The sequence below is a fragment of the Mirounga leonina genome, unplaced genomic scaffold, assembly GCF_011800145.1.
Source record: "Mirounga leonina isolate KUSES-001 unplaced genomic scaffold, KU_Mleo_1.0 Mir_174, whole genome shotgun sequence".
NCBI lineage: Eukaryota > Metazoa > Chordata > Mammalia > Carnivora > Phocidae > Mirounga > Mirounga leonina.
Window position 1 is genome coordinate 59,193,846 of NW_023270451.1, and position 18,858 is coordinate 59,212,703.

The 18,858-nt window shown below is 38.5% G+C and overlaps 1 long non-coding RNA gene across 1 annotated transcript in view; it reads right to left on the reverse strand.

Annotated features, from left to right (window-relative positions):
• LOC118021015 overlaps window positions 1-18,858 on the reverse strand; it is a 49,040-nt gene that overhangs the window by 19,011 nt on the left and 11,171 nt on the right. Inside the window, exon 6 of the long non-coding RNA XR_004682078.1 lies at window positions 10,005-10,083. This is a non-coding gene — a long non-coding RNA (uncharacterized LOC118021015). The remainder of the gene's footprint in view (window positions 1-10,004; window positions 10,084-18,858) is intronic.

Sequence of the window (18,858 nt, forward strand, 5' to 3'; positions counted from 1 at the left end):
AATTAGTTCAAAACTACCACCCTTTCAGAACCATGGACAGCTATATCAACCTCTTGTGCTGATCTCAAAAATTGGAATTGTATAATGAAATATCTAAAGGCTTTTAATTAAGTAGCCTTGCTTAATGCTTTGAAGTTTTAAACATCTTAGTTATCCTTAGGAGGATTATACTGGGTATTGGGGTCTGAGCTAATCCTTCAGAAAGCTTGCCTAGGACCATAAAGTAGGAGCCGTCTAACATTAGTATATTGGCCAAGCACATTACTATCCTAGAGCCTTCATGGCTGAGACTTGTCTGAGGGATCTTTGTATATCTGTATCTGTCTCAAAGAGACTACTTTCCTGGGAAAGTTTAGTGACCCTTGGCTTTGACCTAGTGATAGTAAATTTTGAGGCTAGGTAACTTAGCTTAATAGAATATCATAATTCTATGCAATTACGTGTGAATACATTAGAAAAGCTAAAGAGATGAGAAGACAGAAGTGGGAAAGGTGAAAAATGTGTGAGTGATCTTGAAGAGGTAGTTAGACATTTGTGGTCAATTTGATCTAGAATATCATGGGACCCAGTGAAAGTGAACAAGAAAAAAGAAAAATGTAGTCATGGCAATATGCAAAGAAAGGTTATTTTACCTCTGTCACTAGATATATGAATATTTCACTGTTAGAGAAAAATCATCCTATACAGTAATTATTAGGTTCTTCCCTGCTTTTCTGATAAACTTTTACCACCCAAGATAAAATGTGAGCACAAGGGACCTAGATTAGATTCTTGGCATATTTCACCCAACTTTTTACACTGTATTTCTACTATCTACCCTCTCTCTCTTCTCTCTTCGGTCCAACCTTCTCACTGTCATTATATTCTTGTGAATTTTTTTATTGGGAATGTTCCCCTTCATGGGAAAATGTAGCTGGTATCTCTTTGGAAAGGAAATAAGACTAATTGGCTACTTTGGCAATTGCTTAGTCCTGAGTCTAGCAGGAAGGGCTGGGTTTTGGCAGGAAAGCGAATTAAATGTTCAAATTCTCAAGCTGTCAGCTAGCAGATGTATGTTCAAATAGGAGAACAAAGAACCTTCTGGAACAAAGTTGAGAGCCCTGGGTGTGTTGTCAGTTGGAAGGGGAATCTGTTTCAGCTCAGAAACAAATGCTCAACTCCATGTGTTCTGACTTTCTGCACCAGTCCCCTTACTTCAACTCTGCAACCCTGTGCCTCCAGCCTGCTGAGAAAATATCACTCTAAAGGGACACATATGGCTACAAATTCAAATTTTCACCCTTGCCACATGACTGTGCATCTTTATTATTGAGCTAATTGCATTGGACAGCATCAGGTGCTTTCCACCTGTCCTTTCTTTGCAGTTGTGTCACAGCTCTATCTCCTTGCTTCCAACAAGGCCAAGCTCAGGAAGGCCACTGACTGTCTTCTGGCCCCAGTCAATGGCAAGAAGCCAGCAATCCCTACACAAAGAGCCAACAACCTGTTTCCTGGCATTTGGTTTCTGCTAGAAGAACCCCTCTTTCATTCTCTTTTGTCTTTATGGTATTGGTGAGGGAATATAAGAGACTGGTATATCTTGAAAGATCTTTAGATATTATTGATACCATGCTACTTTTAGCAAACCTGTAAACTGTTTATAAACTTTTTCTACTTAGTAAAACCTATTATAGCTTCAAATCTTATCCACACTCAGACTACTTCTTACCCCCTCCATTTGTCCCTCCCCTAGTCTAAATCACAATCACATCTCACCTGTAATATCTTTGCCTCCCAAGCAGCCTTTGGAATTTACCTTTGTTCCACTAATCTCAACCCACCAGCCAGGGGGATTTTGTCATATCACACCACATCTCTGTTAGAGCCCAACACTGGCTTCTCAGCACACTCAGATGAAAAGTGAAGCCCTTACGGTCATTCACAATGCTCTGTAGGGCCTGTCCACCAACTCTCTGGCCTCAACTCCCATTTTTTTTTTCCTTAGAGTCACTCAACTCTAGCCATGCTGTCCTCATTGATGTTTACTACACACACCCCACTGCAGGGTCTTTGCCTTGTTCTTCCCTAAGAGAGTCCCAAAGCTCGCTTCTTCCCTTCTTACCCTGCAATTTTTTTCTTCCCTTTTTTTTTCCTCCTTAGCATTCATCACTATACATTTTACTTATTTATACTGTTTATTGTCTTGCTTGTTATCATGTAAGCTTCATTTCCCTCTAATTTCCCCATGTTTGCCTTGTGAATTTTCCTCTCTTACTAGCATTTGGCATTCTTTGAGGTATTTAACTTGATATCTTTGCATCAAGGCTAGCACTTTGTTTTTGTCTTTACCAGCTTTTTGAGATATAATTGACATATAGCATTGTATAAGTTCAAGGTGTAAAACAATGTGTTGATTTGATACACTTATATATTGCAAAATGATTACCACCATAGCATCACCTAACACATCCACCACCTCACATAGTTATGTTCTTTTTGTGTGGCCAGAGCACTTAAGATCTACTCTCTTGGGAATTTTCAATTATACAATACAGTATTATTAACCATGCTATACATTAGATTCCCAGAAATTATTCATCTTATAACTGGAAGTTTATAAGTACCCTTCGACCAATACCTACCCACTTAAAGCTACCACTTTGAATACCTTCTTCCCCCCACAGGTCCAAATTTAATCCATTTAATTTCAATCCATACAAAACAAATATCAAAATAACAAAAATCCTTTATACAATGAGGGAAAGGGGAAATATTCTGAGGGAGAATGGGTTTTCATGATGCAGGTCTGTGTAATAGGTGAGGAAGTGCAGAATAATAGAAGGCCAAAATATTATTTAATGCAAAAAAGGATGGGATAGACATTTACCCAGAACAGATTATCTCCAGACACCTACTGTGAAAGCAAGGAAAACAGACCAGCTCCTCCCAATTCTGATTAAGTTCTCAACAGTGATAAAACTCTTGGAAAATCTCAGGCTGTCTGGTCGTTGGTTATTTCCTGTCTGACTGGGTCTGCTTTTCTGCATACTTCTACATTCTTAATTATCTGAGTCACTTTAACTCAACATAGGAAGAACTGTCTTTACCTATGTCTCCAGACCTTTAGAGATTAAGTGGACCCTTATGAGACCTGTCATATAATCCTTATATGTCCTTATATCTGTGGCTTAGGAGGCCACAGCCTTTTTCTGAGTTTTCTTTTGGGGAAGTGAATGAATGGGAGTGGCTCTTACTAGATTTTTTTCCAATCTGGGGAATAACCTCATGCCCAAGAATTCACAGGAGTATGTTCTCTTAACTCTTGCTCACAAATAAAATTAACCCGTCAAATACTTTTACTTTAGTCAAAAGTTCAAACTAATTAAGATGGAGAGTTTGCCGCAAACACCACTACCCTAGGTTATTTTTGTTCATGTACACTTTTTTAACAATTTTGAAAAATATTTATTGCCTCAAATATTTTTATTTTCAAGGGAAAAATCATCATAATATTAAATAGTTACAAAGCATTTAATTTCTCGCACATGGTTAGAACTGACATTTAAAAATGAAACTATTACAACATTCTTTCAAATGTTTCATGAGAAATCAAATGCTATAATTTGATAACTAACATAATCCATTTAAAATATATTAAACTGTTCCATAACATCTAGAAATTTTCTATCTTCCCTTTTTCTTTGTCAACTCATACTTCTATTGTCAACTCATATTTCTATTGTACTACACCTGCCTAGATATTTAATCTTATATATTTTGTGCTTGAAAAATATTTTATCATCATATCATGCTAATCTGTAACAAAATATGCACATAGGTTTAAATTTTAATTTTATCTAATCATGAGATTTTAAATGTTATGATTTTTTTTCTGGATTGAGTTACAATGATAATTTTTAGTAATATATTCTTGATCAAAACAACATAAGTATATTATAAACATCAGTGAATTAAACATAAAAAGTAAACTTTTAATTGAAAAATCTTTAAATGAGATGGATAATGATCAACCTTTTCTTAGGCTTTTAGTGAGAGAGAACTGTATTTACTGCATTATTACTACATTATAATCTATACTACATATAAATATTTTATGATATGAAATTTTATAAGAACTGACTATAATTGGAATACTTTATGTAATATCATGAACACAAATATCCAAGCCCTACCCCCAAGGGTTCTACGGTAGTTCACCCCTCCCTTACACTTTGAGAAGCAGTAGCTTTATAGAACCTACTGGAGACCCCTACTGGGTCCTAATTCTAAGTGCAAATGATAGTCCCCTTGAAAGATCTAAGTTAAGGGCAGACATCATCAGGACTGTGGAAAGAGCGGTGAAGAGTGCATTGTTGGGAACCAGAAGAGGGTACAGAGACACCAGTTGGAGATTATCTCAATAGTCTAGGTAGGAGAGGATGGTGGCTTAACACAGGGTCATAGTATTCATGATGGAAATAAATAGTTGCAAAATACATCCTAAAAGTAGAGTTAAACACAGTGTCATGTTTAATTGAATGTGGAAGGCGAAGTAGAGACAAGTGGCGTGGGTGATTCTCAGATTTCTGGCTTAAGAAACTGAGTGATGATATTTACTGAGATATGGAATACCAAAAGTAGAACAGTTCGGGAAGTAGAAGAAGATCACGGTTTCCATTTTGGACATGTCTGTTCCTAGACATCCATGAAATTCTCGTTGGTCAGCTACAGCGGCATGCAGCTCAGAAAACCAGTACAAACTAAAGCAGTAGCCCTAAAACTAGCTAGAATCAGAATCGCGTGTGGAGCTTGTTCAAATACAGATTACTGGACCTTACCCTCAGAGTTTCTGATTTCTGATTTTATACATCTGGGAGAGTAGGGGCAGACACTTGAATTTCTAAGTACCCAGAAGACGTTGTTACTGCTGACTCAGGGATCACATTTCCAGAATCACAGAGGTAGAGCTTCATATTTGGGAGTCATTTGGTACAGGGATGCTATGTGAAGCCATAGGAATGGATGAGGTTACTGAAAGGCCAGAAATGGAACCACAGAAAGCTTCAAAATTTAAAATACCAGTGGAGGAGTTAGAGTACCCTAAAGACAGTGAGGAGACTGAGAGTATGAAGAAGGTAGGTGACCTTTCACTCATCTGACCTCTTATAGGTCTTTGTAGCCCTGTAGAATTTGCCATATCTAGTGCTAAGAAAATACAATAAAATAATGAGTAAGTATATTCTGGAAGCAGATGCCACCATCTGGGACTGAAAAAAAAAAACCCAACATTTAGCTTTCTGATTCCCTCAGCTGAAAATTATGAAGCCAAATTATGACATAAGAGCTGAGGAATTTAGGTTTGTTAGAAGAATGGATACATCTCTTAGAAGGAATACAACACCCATCCAAATCACTAAGGATCATCAATATGCAGATCATCTTTAGTGTACGCATCATTTCTTGAAGTCTCATCTGGCCCTGTGGGTTCTATTTCTGTTATGCCTGTATTTCATGATAGACTGCCTCTGCATCTTCAGAATGTTAAGGATGGTGGTTAGTCCTGGACAGGAAAGAAACACTGCATGCTTTCTCCCTGCCGCCTTACTGAAGGGCCCAACACTCTTCCTGACTTCTGCTACTTTCTTCACTGTTTCCCGTTCAACCAAGCCTTTTCTCATAAACTTGAAAATATTAGCCACATGGTTTATTTGCTAATGTTTAAATAAGGGATATCCAAGCAGGAATCTTAAGAGAAATTGACTTCCAACCCTTTTGGGGTCTTTTGTAAGCTCAAGGAAGGCCACTTGGCCTCTTGAGCCATGTACATGCCTCAACATCCAGTGACATCTGTTGCATGACTGAAGTCCCCAGTAGAGAATGCAGAGTTATTTCTGTTACCATCAACTCCCAGAGGCAAAGGGAACATTCCATTAGTGATTCTCTTCTTCGCATTCACAAGGCTGGTCTGGGGGTAATTTTAGTATCTCTGATCATGGGTAGAAATTCGCTTGAGCTCTCCTGACTTTTTCTGGCTCTTTGTAACCCTGTGGGCCAGGACTGCCCACACATAACAGGTGATTTGCCCACACAGAAAGCACAAAACAGTTCCTACCTTAACAATGAAGTCCCCCAGCCGTATTTTCTGATGCTTCTCCTGTTGCCAATCTGTCTTGTCACTCTCTAGACCCTGCTTACAAATCCCCCACCCGCCCCCGTTCATGGATGGAACAGCCTGCCAGCTTACCTACCCACCTCTCCACTCAGGCCCAACCACCTACCGACCTGCCTGCCCACCTGCTCGCCAAGCTATGGATCTGGCTTTGTCTGTTCCTCTGACACATGATTTTTGTTGTTGTTGTTCTCTTTTGTTTCTATTTTTGTAGAGAAAAAACTTTGCAGTTTTGTTTTTGCAATTTGAGCATTGCAAATTTGACCCACAAAATCTCCCCCACCTTTTGTTTTAGTTTCAGTTACCAGTAGTAAGTGTGAAATCAATGTTCTCTGGCAACTCGTGTTATACAATAAATACGAAACTATTTTTAGTAAATTGGACATTTTTAAAATTCAGCTGTAGTTGGATATTTAAAGGATTTCTGGAACAAAAACATTTACATATTGAGAAGGATTCATTTACGCTATGAATCCTTTCCCCTTTAATGCACAATTTTCATACATTTAGACTGGATCTTCCTAATGTGGAGTACTCCAGCAACCTGAGCATAACTTTCATCATTCATAACCCTTCTTGTCTATGGGATGAGGGTAATTTCAATCTTACTGGGCGTCACTATGGCACTTGCCACCATACAACCCAGATATAGTGGAGAAAGCCCTCTCTCCACAAGCCTTCCGGCTGTGCCAGCCTACCATGTTCAATCCTGAACTGGTGTCTTCTGGATGACACAAATGTCAAGAGTAATAAACTTCTATGTTGATGATGTTTTCTGTCTGAAGGTCCCAGCTATCTAGAGTAATACCAGGACTCTATACATAAAACAATCAGAATGTGGCACAATGAAACCAATCATTTCTGTCAAGTTAATGAATATGCTAACTGAGAAATGAAAAGTCCATCTGCAGCAATTGGGACTATCTGAAATGAGTGCATCAGCTGTGCCCCAGTTTAATGCAGAGGCTGAGTATAGAAATGGCCTATATACTGCTAACATTTTCTTCCACACAAAGAAGACAATGATTATGTTTACGTGACAGCCAAAGGAGGATATTCTTTCCTTCTTGGAGTCATCAAAGTGCTCCACATTTGCCAATGACCCTACATGAGCAAATTATTTGAATCCACCATTTTAAAGATATGGTACTAAAATAAAACCAGCCAGTTATTTCTCCCTCCTATCTAGGTTTTTGGGAGGCAAGATTGCTGGAACTTGGAGTTTACTGATGATGAAATAGGGTCAGAGCAAACATGGGGTGAGCCCACCATGGCCCTTGCATATGAGCAGAACTAATAGATTAATAAGTCAATTTTCATCATCTACTAAATACTTAAGTTTCAGTATGTATATATTCTAAACTTACTTTGAAAGATACTGAATTATAACCATCCTGGGGTCAGAGAGTACACCAAATGTACCTTTATAAGTCCAATAGTAAGTCCTATAGGGAACTGCACATAACAGGTGCACAATTAATCCCTAAGATAATCATAGAATACCAGAGTTGGACCCCAGGAAACCCTTAAAAATGTTGTAGTCCAACATTTTTCTGAAGCATGAATTCTTTTAAATATCTGACACAAAACATCTGCTCAATCTTTGCATGGGTACTTCTATTTTTTTTTTAGTTTTTTAAATTTTTAAAGAAGATTTCCTTTATTTATTTGAGAGTGCGTGCATGTGTACATAAGTGGGGGAGGGGCAGAGGGAGAAGCAGACTCTCCACTGAGCAAGGAGCCTGATGCGGGGCTCAATCCCAGGACCCTGAGATCATGACCTGAGCCGAAAGCAGATGCTTAACCAACTGAGCCACCCAGGCGCCCCTGCATAGATACTTCTAAAATTAGGGAAGTCACTGCCTTCTGGGCAAGTCCATTCAAAGTTGGGGAGTTTTAACTTACTGAATGAAAAAAAGGAATAAAACAAACACTGGAAAAATACACAAAAATATAGCATTTTGAGATGGACACCATTCTAGTGATCAAAATCAACATCTCAAACTCCACGATCAATTATTATTATCAGCCCCTTGCATGTACCTGCAATTCACTTGCCCTTCTTTAGCTTTATCCTACTCCCTTGGCTAAACCATAACCCTGCTTAAATCCATCTCTCCTACTGGCCCCTGCCTGCATGTTCTGCAGCACATGCATGAGTAAAATACAGGTCTGTGCTGACTGGTCACCCTTTAAATTCACTTCAGAGGGCTCCTAAGGATGCATGACATCCTATCCCCTGACCAATTCCTTCTCCCACTCTTCTGGATGACTTTCAGACCTCTCCTCTTTCCTCAAAACTTCAAGTATTCTCCCCATCCCCATTTACAGTGGATCACCTTGCTTCCTATTTCACTGAGAAAATAGATGTAATCAGAAGAGAAGTTCCTCATTTCCCCTGCTGTATCTAAGCAACTACCTGTATCTGTGCTCATAAGCTGTCCTTGTACAAAGGCCAACCCCTCCAGTTGTACAGTAGTTCCACCCTCTTTTGCCTACTTAAGGTTTTATCATCAATTTTCCCCTCCCTACTGGATCATTATCATAAGTATACACAGGGTAATATTTCTCACAGTTCAAAATAACCTATTTCTTTATCCTCTTCCTGCTTCTACTGTCTCATTGTTCTCATTCCTTTTACAACAAAACTCCTAGAAAAAGGAATTGTCTACACCATCACTTCTGGTCATCCATAGATTCTGTTATCTTTCACTCCAAAATCTGACCACATCTCACCCCCTCCCTTGATACTATCTTGGTCCAAGGCATCATATTTCTCACTTGGATTGCTGCAACAGTCTGCAATCTAGTTTCCTGCTTCTCTTCCTATCCTACCTTCACCTTATTCTCAGTGCATCTGCCACAGCAATCTTGTTAAAACTTGTCAGATCATGTCATTCCTCTGCCTCAAACCTTCACTTACCCAAAAATCTTATCTGAGCAAAAGACAAAGTCCTCACAATGATGTGTAAAACCGTCCATGATTGGGCCCCCATACCTCTCTGACTCATCCTCTCACCTCTCTGCTCACACTGCTCTAGTCCTGTTGGTTTCCTTGATGTGCCTCAAATCTGCCCGGCTTGCCCCACCTTCAGAGGCCTTTGCATTGGCCTTCTGCCTGGAACATTTCTCCCCTCAATGTCATCCCCTGCCAGTTTTTATGCAAATATCAACTCCTCTGTAGACCGTTTCTTATCACCCTCTCTAAAATTACAACTCCCAGCACATTTCATATTCTCCTTACCTATTTTATTTTTCTCCTTAGCATTTGTCACTATCTAAAATATTGCATTTTTACTTACTCTTTTTTGTTGTTTGTCTACACCACTGTAATTCATACTCTATGAAGGAACAGATTTTTGTCTGTTTCATTTTCTGCTATTTCTCAGCACCTAGAACTATGTCTGTTACATAGAAGATGCTCAGGAAGTAGTCACTGAATGAGCAAATACATTATTTTTCTGAAGTAAAAATACATGAGCCAAATTTCACTGTCTGGCACATATAAAACACTCAATAAATATTCATTGAACAATGAATTCTTTTCCTAAGATTTAAAACACAAAATACACGAGCAAAAATTTCACGGCAGTGAATTAGAGATACAATTGTTTGTTTCACTGAAACTGTACAGAGTATATCTATAAGTAGGTCATAACTGGGGTTTAGGAATCTGTTTATCATGTAGATATTTTCAAAATATCTTGACCTTCCTTGTAATTTCTTACAAGGAAAATACTCCTTGACCTTCATATGTAATTTCTGTTTCTTGTCACTAATCTATTGGATAGCCTATCTTTGACTACTAATCATGGTAGAATTTAATTAGAACACATTAAAGGGAAAAATCCCCTACCTTATTTCTGGGATGAAGAATGCAATCCAACTGAATTCATTTTGTGATGAAATTCATTTGTTCAGGTAGAATGTGCAGACTTAAATGAAAGAAAGAAAAAGGGAAAAAAGGATAAGCTTAAGCATTTAAACTCCTTATTTTCTCAATCCCTATAGATGGAGAAGGCACATCTTTAGTACCTTGAGCCCTGTAGTTTTTGGTGCCAAAAATTCCACTCCTCCTTCCTCCTACTCTTCTTGACATATATTTAAAACAGTCAAATGCAAAAGGAACTCACCATATCTTCACAAGGGGAGGAAGCTGTGCATTCCCTTTACTGTATCCTGGGATATTTTTAGCACATTTAAAGAACAGTTTTTGACAATAGCAAAATGGGGCTCTTTGAGAACTAGTTATTTAAACCCCTGCTGAATGTATCCTGACAAAAATTAGAGAGTTTTATTAATTAGATAGCCTGAGGAGAGAATTAAATCTTGAATCACCACCCTGTGTGCCAAAATAAGTTGAAATCTTCAAACTTAGCCTTGTAATTAGAAGGTCCCAGTGAGAGAGCCAGAGTATTCACTATTCATATTGAAGAACCTGGCAGGCAGCGCACGTTAGTGAGAGAAACTGCAGCAGCCAGTTGAGGACAAAGAAAAAATGGGTGTCACTGAAAATATGTGTGCCTGACTTCAATCTCCAGGAAACCAGGACAGGGAGTTAGAATTTACTGCTTTGAAAAACAGGAGCCTGTGACATTGTCTTTCCAATTTACACTGAAACATTTGCGCCATTTTCTGCACAAAGGATAAAAAAGCAAAGTTTAATGGCCCCCCTCCTTTCTTAAGGATAAAAAGGTCAGGATGAGAAACCAATGGAATTTCTTCCCAACCCCCAGCAGGCAATATTTTTATCTAATAATTTGTACTGGAGCACTAGAGATTTTCGTGTAACTTCAAATATTCTCTAGAATAAAGTACCATGTTGTAGCTCCCATAAATGAGAATGCTTACTTTTCAAAAATATGACATTTTTCAAGTCATTTGCATTTTAAAGGTCTAAAGAATTTTAATCACTGATCAGTTTTAACCCACGTTTCCTGCATGCGAACATGAGCATACACCCTCGACTTTGCCATCCTCACAGTAATTCTCTCTTAAGCTCTTGCTTTCATGTGTTTTTAAAATGGCTCAGCTCCCCAGCAGCTCTCATCAGCCTGCTTTCCCAAGTGGTCCCCCTGCTTGGAAGATGAAAGGCCCTCTTCACCTCAGCCAGCTCCCACTTCCACTTACACACTAGTGGAAAAGAACTTAAAGACGGAAAAGGAATTGAGTAGACAGGCTGACCTCGAGCTGGCACGATGCATTTCCTCACTGGGGCTTTTCAGTTCTCATGTGGCCTTTATTCCCACTGGGAAAAGCCACCTGATACTCAAATTTCTTTAATTAAAATAAATTCTACAGCTTCATATCTACCCAGTCATTATAGAACATAAGAAACCAACTTATTTCATGGCATAATAGCTTTGGATTCTGGAGTCAGGCTGCCCACGTTCAAATCCCACCTCTCTCCCTCATTAGCTGTGCAGTCTTGAACAAGTTACTTAACCTTTCTGTGTCCTGTTTCCTCATCTATGAGAAATATTGCTTCTATAAAATGGGAAATAATATTATCTATTTCAGAAGGTTGTTGTAAATATTAAATAAGTAAATATGCATATTTATTCTATAAGCATAAGCTATGATTATTTTATATATCCCTTTTACTAACATAGTAAAGATATACAGTTAGGCTCTTAATGATATTTACTGCCTCCAGGATTAAAACCACATAAAAGTTTTGTGATAACTACTAGCTCATTAGTATTGACCACTGCTACAGTCTGAATATTTTTGTCCCCCCACCCCAATACATATGTTGAAATCTTAACCCCCAAAGTTGATGGTATCAGGAAGGTGGGGTCTTTGGGAGGTGATCAGGTTAAAGGGGTAGAGCCCTCATAAATGCAATTAATGTATTATAAAAGGGACCTCACAGAGATCCCTAGCCCCTTCTGCCATGTGAAGATACAGCAAAAGATCAGCAATCTGCAACCCGAAGGAGGGCTCCCATCTGACCATGCAGGCATTCTGATCTTGGATTTCCAGCCTCCAGAACTGTGAGAAATAAATTTCTGTTGTTTATAAGCCATCCAGTCTGTGGTATTTTATTATAGAAGCCTGAAAGGATTAAGGCAACTATTTTGACAGTTACTAAACACTTCTCACGTCCACAGCAAATGTTCAATTGACGCCATTTCTGGCCATCCATTAGCTGGTGTTCAGGGCTGCAAGGCTAGTTTCCTTATGAATGAAGATATGGTGTTCTTGCCAAATAAAAGTCAGACAATACATCTCTCAAGTAATATGCAGTTGATAATATTTAAGTGATTCTCATGGAATTATGTGCCATTACCACTAATAAACTTCTTTGGGTGATGATTGTGTGCTGGGCATTGAGCCAGATGCTGTGGACACAGAAAGCCACAACATAGTCCTCTACAACAGGCTTAAGATCTAGTTTGAAAGACAGGATATATTCATCAAGAGATAAATAAAAACAAATGGCAGCATAAGGTCAGTACAAAATAAGCAGAGCAGATGATCATGCTCCAGCAATTCTAAAGGAGTAAGAGGTTATTCTGGGTTTGGGCAGTTAAAAAAATATCTTCCTACATAAAAAACTGGAATTCAAACAAAGTCTTGAAGATGAAGCAGAACTTTAAACAAGTAGAAAAAAAAAGGGGAGAAGGCATGTCAGTGGTCAAAGAATTAGACATGTTTATGACACAATTGGGGAATGAGCTGGCTAGTTTAGCTGGATCAGGGTGTCATAACCCTTCACCAATGGTGATTCCCCAATTTCATGGAATATGTACTTTTAAATTTAATTTGAATTTAGAGTCACTGAAAAATTCCATATTCCTCATGGAGGGCACTGTCTCTCACATCTACATAGTTAACCAATGTAATGGAGCAATTCCCTAGCATGCTATATTTAACCTCCTTTGCAACTATTTTTTCATTTGTCAGTACATCCAATCAGATGAATGTTGGGGTAAGTTGGAAGAGAGACTTGATTCAGCCGCAGGACTACAGTAAAATTTCCATTCTTGAAAGAAATATACATTTCTTTTGCCGATTCTACTCTTCTTCATTCTACCCAATACCTAATCAGAAAAGCAGAACATGTAGAGGTAAAAGCAACTCTTCGTACATTCCTCTTACTCCACAATGAAGAGACAGTGATAGATTCATGAGAGAATAAGAGCTCATAGTAATTATTGGCAAAATCAGGACTAGAACTCCAGACCAGAACTCAGAACCTGGTCTCTTGATTATCTCTATACCAGGTTGGTGGGAAGAACCTGGCAGGTGAAAATTGGCCACAGAAACTAGGAGGAAGTCAATGGGCAGTCACTGTTGGATGGCCTGTGGTGAGAGAAGAGAAGAGAAGAAACAAAAAAAAAAAAAAAAAGAGAGAAGAGAAGCTGAAGAGAGTATGGAAGCCTGGAAGGGTGAACGAGACATGATGTTGGGGCCAGAAAAAAAAAAAAAAAAAGAAAAAAAAGAAAAGACTACCAAGATCAGAATCTTAGAGTCTGAGGTCTCTTGATGTGACTTAGGGATTTGTGACTAGAGTGGGAGGTACAATGGCACCTCCTATGAATTCCAATTCAACCTATGAAATTAATTATACTTTTGATTATCAGAAATGGGTCTCAAGGAGTATTTCCTTGAGTATCAAAGACTCAAATATATTTTGATAATTTTTTTAAGGGTCTTGTTTTTCTTGTCAGCTGATTCTAAAATTATTGCTATTAGGAGCTCTAACCAATAGAATATAGGAAGATTCCAGAAGGCAAAAGGCAATGGTAGAGCATATAAAGATATGATAGATATGACACTCATTTATATTAATCTTGATAATCAGTAAGTCAATGCTTATTATAATGGTTATTTTTAGTTGGTAGATGACTTCTGCAAACTTGCTTCTACTTTCTGGTTTAACTGTAACATTTTAAAAATTCTTTTCTTAATGTCTATCACTCCAAAGAATATTTTTCTCTTCACAGAGAATCTCAGTGCCCACTCAGCAAAACTGACACATGAATAATATTGGTGTCGAGATCTGTCTTGCTGAATATTTTATAAATGGTAATGATGAGGAAGTGAGAGCACAGTGCCATTTGTAAGCCTGAAGATAAAAGCCATGTTGTAGATAATTGAATTCTACGCAGATGGAACTAAATCCCAATGAAATATATGAGGCCATGTCAGTGGGTAAAGTGACAAAGTAGTTTTAGTATGGGAAAATGTAAGAATATTCATTAAGGAACAAATAAAAATTAAAGTTGTAAGATTCAGAAATAATGAATTACAAGAAGGTCAGTTTGATCTATTAATATCTTATTAGAAAATTATTTAAGGTGGATTGAAGTCTATTTATTGTAATTGTACAACTTGACAAGAAGGCCCAGAAATGGATAGAGCAGGGATAAATATGGGACATAAGATGTTATCATTCCCTTGCCCACAAAATGCTATAGCCTCACCTGAACTGCTTCATTCACTTCTTGTCATTGTACCTCCAGAAAAAGAGAGTCAGTTTGGAAAAGCCTTGCAATATTACTAGTCATTGTTTCCCCAAAGTTCCTGGTACATAACAGGTTTTCAAAAAATGCTTTGTAAAACAAACCCTTAGGAGACCTGCTATGATAAATTAGAACAATGGGATGGTGTAAGCAAAGGTGTAATTGCAGATTTGAAAAAAATCAGTCTGAAAGTTAGAGGCTGAAGAGAAATTAGAATAAAACCAACAAAATGAATGGACATCCCCACCCAACAAAAAATTCAGTATATAATAAATATGAAGAATCCTTTGACATTAAAGAGATAAATATAAGTCAGATAAAAGGGATTTGCAAAGCACACAGTAAATTTACATATCTCATTACTTCACATGTTGAAAATGCATATGAGCTTTTTAAAAAGGGTTTTATATAACATAAAAACTATATTCAAGGAAATAGGATGTTTAAGTGTCCTAAATTTTTGAGACTGATACAATGAAGAAAATTATGCTCCAACTCTCTCAAAGCATAAATTATGTATAGTGTGAAAAACACTAAATTTGGAATCAGAATAGCTGTACTCAATTTCATTCTGCTACCTGTTATCTCTATGACCTTGCACAAGTCACAATTCCTCTAAATCTCATCTCCTCACCTGTGAAGTGGGGATAGTAAGACCTCCCTTGTGGAATCGTTGAGTAATAAATACAATAATGTAGTTGAATGTGTATTCAACACAAATTGATATATCATATACAAGGTATGAAATGATGCCTTTGTACCGCTAAGATATAGAATATTAGGATGACCCAAGGTGACACTGATGGTTTGAGAATTCAATATCCAAAGTTTCCATTTATCAAATTTCCAATTGACATTCTGTTGGGAATATACTCATAGTAGTTCTCTCTGCCAGGGGTACTTAAAACAAACACCTACCTTTCATTCTTAGAACGCAGAGCTAGATGGGAAGGTAAGTGGGGAAAGGAGCGGATTCTGAAGGCCTTTTAAAAAATGCCTGAGGAGATTAGAAGTTCTAAAACCTGGCCACCCTGGCCATTTCCCTGGCATGAGCAGATACAAGGGTTGGTATACAGATTATTGGATAAGAACTACATTTTCAGAGCTAAGTCAGATCTTCCAGGATGCCGGTCCCTGGGTGGCAGCTCCTCAAAAGGACTGGCTTCTTGGAGAGAGCTAACACAGCAAAAGCGTTTTCTCCCCCTTTCCTTAAAGAGTACATCAAAACTATAATGTTAAATAGTAAAAAAGGAGTAGCCCAGATTTTAATGGAGTCAGGATTACTGACCGCCATGTCACCCCATTCAAACAGCCGTAAGTCTGGCACTATAGAACACAGGCAAGCAAACAAAAACAGACCGGCTCTAAAATACTTACTGGTTCCCAGACAAAGCACGCAAACTGATTTCTGGTCATATCACTTGTCTCCTCAAACTCCTTCAGTGCACTGGTTCTCAGCTTTGGCTGACAGAAGAATCACCTGGGACGCTCTCAAAGTCCTGGTGCTTAGCAATACTCCAAAACAACGGAATTAGAATCTTTGGGGGTGGGATCGAGGCATGGATATTTTTAAGGCCCCCCAGATGATTCCAATGGTGGCCAAGGCTGAAAACCACAATTAAAATAGCTTTCCATTCCCAGCTGAATCAAATCCATGCTCCTTAGCTTGGCGCTTAACTCCTGCCACACCTTGAGCCCCATTTATGTTTTCAGGCTTATTTCCTGTACTCCCAATGCACTGGCCTTATCAGTCTGCTGTGTTCCTGCACGGTTTACCTGCTGATACAGATTCCGGTGTTTACTTCCACTTATCTTACCTTTGCTATTTCAAATTACATTCATCTTTCAATAGCCAGCTCAAATGGTAGTACTTCCATGAAGCGCTCCCTGATCCTCCAGTGTGGTGTTTTTAGAACATGCCCACAAATCCTTTGACTCGTCTCCCACAAAAGGTAGAGTCTAATTCCTTTCCCTTTAAATATGGGCTAGCCCTAGTGAATCGATTCCAACAAACAATGTGGTAGAAGTGACTCTTAAGTAAGGCTGGATTAGAAAAAATCATCCACCCGCTGCTCTCTCTCAACACATAGGCCAAGACAGAGAGACCAGGTACAGGGACCAGAAAAAGACAGAGTGAGATGCCTGAGAAGCCCAGCTCTTCCGGCACACCAGCCTTTTGAGTCTAGGCAGCATCCACTGCCAGATTTCCAAACAAATGAACTTTCAGTTGATTCGAGCCCCTATGCTTCAAGCCATCCAACTGAAGCCCCAGACATCATGAAGTAGAGACAAACTGTCCCTGCTACGCCTGTCTTATTTCCTGAACCACAGAATAATAAATGGGTATTTAACAATGCTACGTCTCAGGATAATTTGTTACGCAGCCATTATAACGGAAACTCTCACTTTTCTAGCTCATTTTATCTCTGCTTCACATATGGTACTTAACATATTCTCTTACTATTTTTATTACTAAATATGTTGAGTCTCCCACCCTAGATTGCTAGGAGCTTGATGGAAGAACTCATGGATTATTGATTTTTTGTCTTCCACAATGCCTTGCCTTAAAATGTGTTCAAAATTTGAGTGAATTTGTAACCTCCGGCACAGACAAGCATTAGCCTTACTAAGGCATCCTTCTGTTTTCACTTGGTTCCAAACTCCTGTCACTAATTGTCAATTATGTTCACCTCATTTAATTAAATTGAAGGCCTTGTATTACACTGACAATACAAAGACAATAAAAGGAAATGTTGAGAATAACTGAATGTACAAGAATGAATGATAGCAGCATGGAGACATGTAGCTGATAAGATACAATAATATGTATGAATGTAAATATGTATGAATATAAATTACAAATACATTACGGGTCTGGTGTTAACTGTTCTAATCCTCACTCTAGGGAACTGATGAATTCGTCGCTCTGTGGCTAAGGGGAATGTTTCTGACTTTGGTCTATATCCCCTTCTTTTCTTGGGCTGGTTGTATATCTCTGTGCATGGTGTTTATGTCCCACTGCATCTGTTGCTGGAAGGTTGGTTCCTTTTAAGGATTTTTATCAAATGTAAAGAGTTGTCTGTTTTAAAAGGCAGTACAGCATGATGGGAAAAGCCTGGACACACTGGGTTGAAATTCTCGGTTGAAGTTCCAGTCGGCTCATCTGCCTTCAGCAAACACCTTCACATTGATGATACACACTCAATCCCCTTAACTAAAAGAGGGGGAAGGGAAATACTTACCTCACAGAATTATTAAAAATTAGTGAGATGAAATAGGGTGAATAGGCAGTGATTGGCACATAGTTGGCATTCAAAATTGTTAGGTAACTTATCGATTCCCTTACACTTTCAAGGAAAATTTACTTAGGTTTAGAATCTTTGTAGGGGCACCTGGGTGGCTCAGTTGATTAAGCAGACATCTGCCTTCAGCTCAGGTCATGATGCCAGAGTCGTGGGATCCAGCATCGGGCTCCCTGCTCAGCAGGAGAGTTTGCTTCTCCCTCTCCCTCTGCCCCTACTCCTGCTTATTCTCACTCTCTCTCCCTCAAATAAATAAAATAAAATCTTAAAAAAAAAGAATTTTTGTGATCTTCATGTATAAGGAAGTTCACTTTTCTCTAAAGGGCTCTACCAAATGGTGGCTGGAGCTGTGACTTGAAAAAGTCTTTGGTCTCTCTCTGTCTCTCTGTTTCTCTCTCTTTCAGGCAATCTCCTTTCCTTTCTCCCTTTCTGATCTGTTAGACTCATGCTAACCTAAACTAAGACAGTGCTATTTCAGTCTCTGATATGTTGCCATAAAGAGAGAAGTTTTGAGGTAGGATGTAATCTAAAAAGTGCTACCCTACTGAGCAGATGTCTTTGGTTCCATAATATTTCCTACGTTATAATTCTAAGCATTCCCCTGGCTGTAGTTTTCAGAGCGGAGATTAGCTATATAATAATTTTATTACTTCTATGAATAGATTTCAAATCAATTTTTTAAAGTACAGGCCCAAGAGATCAGTACCAGCTCTCTCTCCAACTTTTTTTTTTTTTTTCCACTTAAGAGATACCACATTTGCTCAGCTATTCTCCCCTCCCACCCCTTAGCTCACCAAGTCTGGTTGATTGTTCCAGTGAATTACCTCTCAAATCTTCCCATTCTTCTTAGCCCTGCTACCACTAAGATAATTAAGTCTAGATCAGTGCATCTCAAACTTTAATATGTATTGGAATTACTGAGTGAACTTATTAAAAT